Here is a 7,855-nt window from a genome sequence, read left to right on the forward strand (position 1 = left end):
ACTAAATACATGAAAACAAATACAATTGCTATATTTCCAAGTTATTAGGCATGCTTGGTTTGGTTAACTGTCTGATCTTATATTAGGAGTATGTTATATTGTGCAATGCGGTGCTCAGTTAACGTTTGGTTCATTTGTTGTGGTGTTTAGTTAACTGTTTGGTTCAATTTTGCAATGTGCTGTTCAATTGTTGTGGGTGCATTCTGTTATTGTATACAATGTGAGGAATAAATTGAATTTGGCTCACTAAATACATGAGAAACAAATACAATTGCTATATTTCCAAGTTGTTAAGCATGCTTGGTTTGGTTAACTGTCTGATCTTCTATTAGGAGTATGTTATATTGTGCAATGTTGTGCTCAGTTAATGTTTGGTTCATTTGTTGTGGTGTTTAGTTAATTGCATGGTTCAATTTTGCAATGCGATGTCCAATTGTCGTGGGTAGAATTTTTTATTGTTGTGCATGTGAGGAATAAATCGAATTTGGCTGCACTTTATACATGAGAAACATATACAAGTGCTATATTTCCTAGTTCTTAATCATGCTTGGTTTGGATAAATGGGTTTTCCATGTGGCTTGAATTAATCTAATGAATCTCCAATGTGCTTATTTTTCATCAACATATTTTATTGATAGCACGCGAACCCTTACTTAACCTGATGACTAACTACCTTATATGTGTTACAGGGAAACAATGTGAAGCACTGAGGTTTACAATCGAGGTTTGCACATGCATGGTCCTTTGTCTAATAGCACATTATTGTGCAATTGCAGGAACCATTCTAATATTTTTAGGTTTTTAACAATTTGGTCTTGCACATGTAGGTCCTGCTATCGGAGGTTTTGACCCACTATTCGACCCTTTTTGCATATGGGGAATGAGTTTTCCATGAATATCAATCAAGTAAAGAAACTCAGAAAGATTGTCAGGATAAAGAAATTAGCGACAGAAAACAACAAGATCTTTGTCTGCACAATGAATAAGACATCAGGTCACTACAGGATGGTACTAACCATTATACCTTGCCTTTTTTATTCCTTTTCCCCATTTCCAATATAGAGAATATATTTATGCACATCCTTGTTTTCAGGCCTTTCCAAAGCAATTCACTGATTATTACCTCCCAAACCACCTCTATGGTTAGGGGGCGAGGAAGGTTTTCATACAACAAATCTTGAAGTGTTCCTGAAGAGGACTAAGGATGGACGATCAATCATACACAGGCACTTGCCTAAAGTTGCAAAGACCTCCAACATCAATGAAGGATCAATATTTGCCTTCTGCTTCAACAGTTTTCCAGATGAGATAGATCTGTCTATGTACCGTCTATGATGCTAATTTCAAAAGGTTATAGATGTTGCATGTGAGACTTGGTGCTGGTGCAGTTGTGTAACTGGGTAGCTGAGTGTTTTTTTTTGACCAGAAACAGTAGGAGTACCTCCCACTGTAGTATATATTAAGTTAAATTAGTGACACTGTACATTGTAATTACAATCCATCCCCCTTTGGGGGTGGCATGCAAATGATATCTTACAAGGATGCAAGGATGAGTGGAATGTATTGTTTGTGTTCGTCCCTAACCCTATGGATGAGCAGGGAAAAATCAGCCTTAAGTCTATCCAACCAGGAAGTTTTGGAGGGTATGATCCTTCTAAAGTGCTTGTTATTGCGCTCCTTCCATATACTCCAAGTGGCCAACAAAAATAACTCCATAAAAAGTGGCCGATTCCAGTCTTCTTTTGCTTTGGAAATGTTGTGTAATCTTGTGTTACCTGGAAGCCAAGAGAGACCAAGGTGGGACCAGCAGTCAGAGCTGAAATGTCACTCGAAGAAGAGGTGCTCCAACGTATCTTCGATTTGTAATCCACAAAGAATGCAATCATGAACATCTCCAATATTGTAGTGTCGTCGTTTAAGCATGTTCCTAGTGTTGAGACGGTCAGAAAGGAGCAGCCACTCGAAGACTTTGGTTTTCATGGTTGACTTAGATTTCCAAATCCATCTGAAAGCTTTATGTGCTTGAATTTCTCTGAAGTAGAATGTATAGTATTGTTTTGCAGTGAAGATGCTGGTGTCCCAAATGTATGTCCACTAGTCAAGCTCATTGGAAAGTCGAACCTCCATAACCTCAGATTGTAGGTGTCTCAGTTCTGCATGCGCTTGTGGGGAGAGCGGTATATGAAACGCCTCTTGTAATGTCATGATGCCCAAGAATTCCTTGACAGACAGATCCTCATTTATGACACAGGAAAAAGCGCGAGGATCTGACTCAGCCAGGATCTCCTCTCTCCACATGTCTTTCTAGAAGAGTACATTTTCACCATTTCCCACGTTCGCCTTTGAAATACCTCTACATGTTGGCATTAATTTGGTCACATCTCTCCACCAAAAGGACCCGCATGGATCGGAAGCATGTGGGATTTGGTCAGTGTAGTATGTATCCCAGATTAATTGCACCAATGGTGTGTCCCATCCGTTATAAAACTTGTGGAGATATTTTAGCAATAAGGCATCACCTTGAATACGCTGATTTGTTACGCCTAGGCCACCACTGGCCTTGGGGCAACACACCATGTACCAAGAAGCAAGGGAGTTAATTTTGTTGCCTTGATCCGTTTCCTTGATCCATAAGCATTTTCTTCTTATTTTGTCTAGTAATTCAATGGTCTTTCTTGGCAGTCTCAAGTGCAAATGGCAAAGATAATGAGTGATGTAATGGCCGAGTTGAGAAGAGATAGTTTACCACCATAAGAGATCATGTTGAGGGTGGCAGATAAATGTCTCTCGAGCGAGCATACGAGGGGCATAAGCTCTTGGACAGAAGGCTGAGTAGTGCCAAGTGGTAGCCCAAGGTAAGTGAATGACATTTTTACCAGCACACAGCCAAAAATGTTGGCAAGCTCATCATTTTTTTCTGGACCACAATTGATTGGTATAAGACTAGATTTGTGAAAGTTTATTCTTAATCCAACTGAGGAAGCATAATCAGTGAGTATATTCTTGACAATCTGAGCTTGTTGCGTGCATGCTGGAAGGACCAAAATAGTGTCATCAGCGTATTGGATCACGGGATATTCCTTTTGGTTTGGTGAATGAAAAGGTAGGCGTATAAGATCCCGCTGAAAAGCATCGTTAATGGCTGTTTGAAGGAGATCGTCCGCAAGCACGAAAATGAGAGGAGAGAGGGGGTCACCCTGTCGTACTCCACATTTGCAGAGGATTGCCGACCAGGTGTTCCATTAAGTAGCACCAATGATTTGCCCGAGGAGAAGATGCATCGAATCCAGCTGATCCATTTTTCATTAAAGCCCATGTTTTTCATAATATCAATCATGGTCTCATGCTCAATCGTGTCAAATGCTTTGGCAAAGTCTAGTTTTAGGAGCATACTTTCCTGTTTGGAGTGTTGGCATTGATATATGTATTCGTATGCCCACGCAAGACAATCTTGGATAGTTCTTCCCTTTAGAAATCCATATTGGTTGCGGTGCACAATCTTTAGTATGACTTTTTGTAAGCGATTGGCCAGAATTTTTGTGATGACCTTAAGACAAGAATTCAAAAGCATGATTGGTCTATAATCATTGATCGTCTCTGGGGAACTGATTTTTGGGATCAGAGTAATGAGGCCATCATTTATGCTTTCGAGTGAAAGATCACCCGTGTGAAATTGATGGCAAAGCTTGTATAAGTCCTCCTTTATTATCGGCCAACATTTCTTGAGAAACACTCCTGTGAAATCATCCGGGCCAGGTACCCTATCCGCAGGCATCTCTCTAATTACATTATCAATCTCTTCGTTTGAAAAGGGGACAGTGAGAGCATCCATACCTTGGCATTTCTTAATGATTCTATGTAGATCAAATTTCATATCATGTCCGGATGAAGAACCCATTCTTTCTTTAAAAGTTTGGAAGATGATTGATTCTTTCCCTGTATGATCTTCAACAACGGTCCCATCAGCAGTGGTTAGAGATGCAATATTGTTCTTTCTGTATCTTTCTGAAGCCATTGCTTGAAAAAATTTAGATGGCTCATCTCCAAATTTAACCCACCGTATGGTGCACCTCTTTTTCCAATAGAGTTCCTGATATCTGAGCAGACGGAAAATATGTTTTTTGAGGATTTTTCTGAAGTTATTCTCCGGGACGGTTAGGGCACGTTTATTTTCTAGTTCATCAATCTTGCAAAGAGCTTTATTAGAGTTCTCAATTGCCACAGAAAGTTTGGAAATTCCTTTGCTCCATTGTTTAAGATCTCTGCGTAGGGTTTTAATCTTACGACAAAGAGTTGTGGCAGGGTTTGTGGAGGTGACATTTTTAGCCCAAGAATTTGCAACCACATCCATAAAACCAGGGTGTTGCACCCAGTATGTTTCAAAGCGAAAAAGTTTGGATCTAGGGATGGTAGTTTCAATGTTAACCACACAAGGTATGTGATCGGAAACTGGTTTACCTAGTGGTTTTACCATGGTTTTAGGCTATGAAGTAGTCCAGTTTGTACTTGTGAAGAACCAATCAAGTTGTTCAAAAAGAGGATCTTGCTGCATGTTGCTCCATGTAAACATGCGACCTATGATGGGTAGTTCAATTAGGCATTGTGATCTGATTAAGTCGTTGAATGTATTCATATCAGTCATGCAACCACCCGGCTTGTTTCGATTGTCAGGTTCTCGAATAAAGTTGAAATCGCCCACAAAGAGCCAATCTTCATTTGTTGGAATATCCAGAGAACCTAACCAAGTGATAAAGTTAGCTCTCTGTTCCCCTTGACAAGGCCCATATACGTTAACAAACGTCCAGAATTGTGCTGATTGCGTGGAACAAAAACGAGTGACAAGAGCAAAATCTTCAGAAAATAGAACATCTGCTGTGAAGATAGAACTGTTCCAGATCGTGGCAATACCACCCGAGGCGCCACGAGAGGGCACATAAGCAAATTGGTTAAATATACGAGGGCAAAATGATTTAACAAATGACAGCTCAAAAGTTGACTTCTTTGTTTCCTACAAACAGACAACAACACATTCACTAGAAACAATAGCATTCAATAGGGCTAGCTGTTTGTCATCTGAATTTAAACCGTGAACGTTCGCACACAGGACATTCCATGAAACCAAAAGATGCATAGTAATAAGGTAAGAGATGATATATTAAGTGGAAGAAGCAGGCTCCTCCTCCTGGGTCGCCATGAGAGCCTCTTCAGACAGTTCGTCAGCAGGAATAGCACAAAGCTTGGTGCCAATCTGTTGGATTACCTGGATTGGTGTAGCTGGAGGAATCTGCTCAGCTGGAGTGTCACTGATGGCGAGGGCAGAAGGCACATGTCGCGACTTGACCTTGGATGACTTGATCTTGCCGCCAGTAAGTGGAGGCACCTTGAAGCCGTCATATTTGTTGGATCTGGTGCTCCTACGCAGAGAAGCAGAGCACTCTGGCCCCACAGATTTCCCCTTTCGGGGAGAGTTACAGACTGAAGCAACAGTTACAGGAGCTGGCATCCTTGCATCAGTATCATCTTGGGTGTTCTGAATTGGATCAACCAGAGAGGGTGCAGGCAGAGCCTCCACAGAGATAGCATTTCCAGACAAATCACAGTCAGGTGCAGTGGTTTGCTCAACAGAGGTGACATTCAGAGACAGTGCAGGCAAAACAACATCAAATAAGACAGTTTCAGACATTGTACCTTCAGGTACATCATTGGCAAGATGAATATCCCCGATCTCAGCAACTTCAGTTAAAGCTGATGCAAGTAAAACAGAGTTTTGAGCGACATTGTAAGCAGTATCGTCCATCGCAGGAGATGGATTGAGCTCCCAAAGAGAGACCTCAGAAATTTCCTCAGTGTGAGCAGAGGAAGTCCCAGACTGATTGATGACTTTGGAAGCATAAATAATAGACAGAGAGCCTGCATTTTTAGCTACAGTAATGTTGAAGGTCATAGAATCCTGTGTGAAGCCAAAGTGACCATTCCAAGGGCCAAAATAAGCAATGATAGGCCTAATTGCTGCTGTGAGATATGTGTTGAGTCTGAACATTGGAATGCAGTCCCTTAACAACATGGTTGGTGTGAAATTCCCATGAGAGGCCATATCCACATGCAAACCATCAGTAGAAACAAAAAGTGATATGTCAAGCCTATTAAGAGGCAGAGCATTGGCAGCTGGGACCAATTCCTATGTTGCAGAGCTTGAAGCTTCTTGTGGCCAGTACTGGTTCATAAGAGTTAGAGGAACTAGGACATAAGAATCTAAAATTGTGGCACTAGAGTCATTACTGTTACTCATGGAGATTGAGTCATTCCAAGCAGCTGCAGGACTGTCATGAGTGTTATTTGGGGGTACAATGCCATGATCCACCTGCATACCTTCACCAGCAAGCCACTCCTGGTAATTATACATCATTGGTGGCTCTTGTGGGGGAGGAGGAGGCTAGACACCCCACTTAGGATGAATCTCAATGTCATTATCCTGATCCACAACAACATTCCACCATCTGCATTAGGGTTCTCATTTGGAACTGCATTTTGGGCCAGCCAGTTGTGCAATTGCTGTTGATACATCTGTTGAGCTTTGAGGCCATCACAATGCAAAGGATGAGGGATGCCATTCTCAGGAGGGGGGTCCTCTCCAGCTGGTGGCACCTCCAGCAAATGGGCATTCCAGTCGCTGCTGCGGAGCATGGTGACAGAAACTGTCCAACTCTAACGGGCTCCACCTAACTGACGGATAACCAGGCTCTTTGGAACCAGACATAGATGTATGACTCTAGCCTTAATGAGCACAAATCTTTGATCCCCCCTAGGGTTGTTCGAATCTACCACCAAACTTATCAACGGACTTGTGCATGTAGTGTTGGGTCTGATAATCATATGGAAACCCCACATAGAGAATCCAAACTCCTGGTCCAAAGGTGGTGAGGCGCATATTCAGAGCAGCATCATGGGGGACAAACGAAATCATAGTGTGTTCCTCTACCTCATTCTCATCAAGCTCAAAAGTGGTGCCGACAACTGTGTCCCTAACTACAGAGTTCACAAAACAAAGATACCAACGTCGAGAGGGTGATCTGAGATTTTTGTTGGGAAGTAATGAGACTCGTGTAGCAAACCTTTGATTATGTTGCGTATGTCAACCTTCTGGTGGTGTGGGATGTATCGATTAGCCTCCGCAATGGCCAAGAAGTCATGCCGTAGTGGATGAATGGCGCTGACCACCATGTCATCACGAATCTTCTGATCTACCAGACCAAGTTCGATCGTCATCCCCGGCGGCAGGTAGGGGACAACATTGAGGGGGTAGTTGGCCATTGCTATGGTGGAGGTGGTCAGAGCAGGAGCAGAGGAGGGCACAGACAGCGAGGGAGCAGAGGAATGCGTATCGGCGGACTTGGGCTGAGACTTTGGTCTCCAAACACCTCGATTACGGTGCCGCAACACAGTGCAAGATGCCTTCTCGTGGCCCTTGAGGCCGCATGATTTGCATCGGACGGCAGGCGTTCGCCTAGCAGCTAGACCCTTATTACGGGTAGGAGCAATTAATTCGCGCCTTAGTATCCCTAAAAAGACTGGATCCTTATCCTTTGAAATCTTATTTCCATGTGTTGACCGAACAGGAATGGAATTGTTTTGATGGGAATCGGTGGCTGAGGTGGAAACCAATCGAGTATTATCTTTTTGATTGCATTTCATACGAGCTACCCCGTCCCAATTACAGGAGTATTTTTGGTGCCCCAGAAAACCATAGAAATCACAATGATATTTTACTGGGCATTCAAAGAACAGATGGGCCCTGGAACTGCATACATAACAGGCTGCACCCTCCAAGAGATGGTTGTTGGCATGGCCCAAAGGT

At 42.6% G+C, this 7,855-nt stretch overlaps 1 pseudogene; it reads right to left on the reverse strand.

Annotated features, from left to right (window-relative positions):
• Nucleotides 1-1,533: 1,533 nt before the first annotated feature.
• Nucleotides 1,534-4,015, reverse strand: LOC123090126 (uncharacterized; annotated as a pseudogene).
• Between the last annotated feature and the right edge of the window lie 3,840 nt (nucleotides 4,016-7,855).

This window comes from Triticum aestivum, chromosome 4B (genome assembly GCF_018294505.1).
Source record: "Triticum aestivum cultivar Chinese Spring chromosome 4B, IWGSC CS RefSeq v2.1, whole genome shotgun sequence".
Lineage (NCBI taxonomy): Eukaryota > Viridiplantae > Streptophyta > Magnoliopsida > Poales > Poaceae > Triticum > Triticum aestivum.